The sequence below is a fragment of the Sander vitreus genome, chromosome 6, assembly GCF_031162955.1.
Source record: "Sander vitreus isolate 19-12246 chromosome 6, sanVit1, whole genome shotgun sequence".
NCBI classification, from domain to species: domain Eukaryota; kingdom Metazoa; phylum Chordata; class Actinopteri; order Perciformes; family Percidae; genus Sander; species Sander vitreus.
In genome coordinates, this window is record NC_135860.1 from 29,016,010 (window position 1) to 29,019,975 (window position 3,966).

Sequence of the window (3,966 nt, forward strand, 5' to 3'; positions counted from 1 at the left end):
TGCTGTGAAGACCGAATGGAGGCATAGTGCTGCACCCAGCCAGCAGGGAAAGAGAGGACAGGACGAAGGCAAGACAGAAGATGTGCCTATGGAAGAGGCAGACAGCGGGCTGGAAGAGTTAGAAACAGATGACATGGTTATGGAAGAGGCAGACAGCAGGCTGGAAGAGTTGGCAACAGATGACATGGTTATGGAAGAGGCAGACAGCAGGCTGGAAGAGTTAGCAACAGATGACATGGTTATGGAAGAGGCAGACAGCAGGCTGGAAGAGTTGGCAACAGATGACATGGTTATGTCTGACCAGACTGGACCACAGGAGGCCAGGGAGGAGCTCCTCTCTGGGAGCCGTTTGTCCAGTGACTACAGCAGCATTAATGCTTTAGGAGATCCTTATAGTCCCACCACTATCACTGCAAGAGCGTTTTCAAGTTTTGGTATAGGTAATGATAATACAAGTAAGCCTGGTTCTACTGAACATGTTTCCACAACTGTGATTCCTATCATTAAACTGTGCCCTAACAGTGATCCAAAGAGTTGCAGTGCCCCTATTAATAGTACAGGACACAGTGTCATGTCTGCGCCTATCAGTGCAGAGAGCTTTCCCCCGAATTATGTTGGCGCTCCACCTGGTGCCAGTACACTTGGTTCTCCTCTGGATTCAAAAGTCAATGTGAGTCCGTTTGGCAGTAGGCCTGAGATATTAGCGGGGACACATTTGGCCACCAAGGACTTTGAAATGGACCCCCCAGGTTTTTCTGATGTCAGCAAGTCAGGAAAGAGCTGGCTGGAGTCTGATGAGTCGGACCCTCTGCTGTGGTCAGAACAGGTCAAGTCTGGCAAGAAGTCAGTGGACACCAAGTCTGACGGGATGCAAGGGCACGCAAACGGCAAAGGAGCTCTTGGAGATGATGCTATGCTTCACAGTCTACTGCTCAGAGGGTTGGAATCGGACCAGTCTGGGTTCAGGGACCCGAGCTTTGGAGACGGGTCACTTGGCGAGTCTGATTTTGATTCTGGAATTGAAAAAGGTGGAGCTCGTCGTTTGGGTCAATTTACTGGAGCGGCGAAGACAAAAAGGCAGGAAGAAGTACAAGAATTTTCAAAAAACATTACAAGACCACACAGGGTCAGTTCTGGTTCGGTTAGTTCAGAGGAAATGCTTCAAGATAGCCCCAGTTCCTCAGCTATGGTGACCGTTATGTGCTGGCATGGCTCGGAGAGCAACCAGATGTCTGACTGGGATTTGGCCTGGTTGGTGCCAGGGTGGGGCGAAGAGTGGAGACAGAAGGAGATGGATGACTTATATTAAGATAAGACTGATAGACTTGTTCTTGGAGGTGTTGACGTTTGGTGTTGGAGGAACAGATGCAAACCCTCCCGTGCAGTCTAATCCAATTCAACAGCCCACCAAATAATCGTATCTTTAATAAAGATTATCAAATTCAGTTTTTGTTGACTGGTCCACTGCTGTATACGTAGTAGACAAAATATTAGAAACACCTTTCACTATGATGCATCTAGCATAACCTCACCACAAACCAACGGTTTAACAGGTCTGAATGGGACTGAACCAAACCATGCTGAGCTGTTGTATTAGTGAGCTGTTCCAATATGGATGAGGGGCAGAGGGAGAGAATACACACACGGAGCATCAGCAGGAGCAAGTCAATCTCATCAGACTTTTATCACAACTTTTTCAAACATTGCAATCATTTATTTCAAAGGTTCTAGGTTTGTGGAACATTTCTGGAAACCTCCAGGACCATGAACAGTCGAGTGGAACATTGGAACTCCCAAACTGCTCCTATGGAACATGGAGGACTTGGAAACCAGGCCGGACTTTCAGGCAAACTTATGTCAGGACTGAAGCAGAGCATGGTGTTCAGCTGGCTGTATCCATGTAGACATGTTTGTGAATAATAAACTTCTTTGACCAAGCCCACGCCTACCTGTGCCTTGTTTTCATTCACATAATATAGGTTGTGTGTACACCCACCTCTTCAGCCCTGCTCACTACAGTTACTGTAGCTAATGGATGGTTGGAGCTTCAGTTTATGTGGCTGAGGATCTGTACCATTATTGCACGTCACAAATTTCTCCCCACTCATGTTTGCAAAACTGCTACAGCTTCTTAAAGCCTTGCGGTTGTTTGCCTTCAAACTAGGGGTGTGAATCTTCACTGGTCTCACGATTCGATCCGGTCAACGAGCAGACGAAAGGCAAACCCCCCCCCCCCCAAAAAAAAATCAGCTACTGCTAAATCAACAAGTAACCTCAGTAGGCAATAATACATTATGGTCTATCACTGCATTGATTGATTGAGAATCGGCCAGGTCCGTATCCCGATGCAGTGATACATTTCAACACCCCTACTGCAAACATGCTGTCTTCACTTACAGACTATTGTTACAGAGGAGTACACCATGTACAGTTACATGGTGCACACCAATCAGCCGACGCTCAACATCAGCAGAAGCAAACGGCTGGCTGCGGACGAACAGAGAACACAATGTTGTAGCCATGACAGGAGACGATGTTGCTGCAAAGAAGCTACAAGTTTGTTATTTTTATTTTATGTTTTTCCTTTATTTAGAACAGCTGAAGAGAGACAGGAAACGGGGGAGAGAGAGGGGGGGGTTGACATGCAGCAAAGTGTCCCGGGTTGGATTTGAACCTGGGCCGCTGGCAAGTACTGAGCTTACATGGGGCGGTGTGCTCAACCAGGTGAGATATAGCCGCCCCCGAAGATACAAGTTCTATGCATGCGTGCGTCACACATACGAAAGATCTAACCAATCACTGCAGTTTCACCAGCTCCGTTTCCCCTTGTGTTCCAAATTTACGGCATTGAATAACAGCCGGAAAAGTGTTTTTAAAGATTGTCACAGTGAAGTTGACCTTTGACCTTTTGGCTATAAAATGTCATCACTTCATCTTATCCTATTAAACAATTGTGTGAGCAGTCATAATTAGTGCAGGAGTTCTGGCTCATTACAAGCATACATTATGCTGATCCATGGAGCTAGCCTTAGCTAACATGGCTATAACGTTAGTCACCATAACCAATCACACAAATCCCTAACAGAGATTTGGAGGCAACAACTTTAAAGCAAACTAATGGTGCGTTCATGCCATCTGGGAATATCGGGGACCGCCCCCGTGATTATGTTGTTTTTCCGACTGCCAGCGTTCACATGGTCGGGATGCGTGTTCTTCTGTTATATTGCCGTTTGGCATAACAACTTGTTGCATGACTGCCACCAACGGTTGGCCATAGCCTAGAGCATCAGGTGTGTGAAAACATGGAGGCCTCAATAACAAAAGATTTGCTGCCGTTTTCTTATGCGAGCATAGAAACAGCACATGGACAGGTGTTTGTGTTATCTGCAGGACAACGAATGGGAAAGGTGTTTTTTATACATAGGCCTATTTATGAATAATTTGAAACATGTTATGTCTGTGTATGTTTCTTGGCAGAGGCGTTTGTCCACAATAAACAGTTTGTCATTAAAATATGTTCAGTGAACCAAAGTCGCCTCCATCAAACGTCAGTTGTCAACAACGCGTCACCAACAGGGAAACTCGGTTAGCAAAATCTAGCCCAAGTTTCCCACCTCTGATTCCCACAGGAAGTGACGTGAATGACGTTTTCACTGGGAAAAATGTTTTTACGATGCCATTGAACGCACGGCAAAACTACTTATGTTTTGCATGTTTAATAGAACGTGATCACACATTTGCCTGCATCAAATAAAACTCCACATCGCAGTCAACCAGGCAAACGTATGGCATGTTATTGAAGATCCACCAGGCACAGGCTACTATCTAAGCACCGTCTATATGGGGCATACGCTCGCTAAAGTCAGCCATGTTAGCTAAGGCTAGCTCAGCTAAGGCAAGAAAATGAGGCTGCAATGCAAACTTCAACATTTCCTGTAAATAACACAGAAAGATGACAGAGAAAGC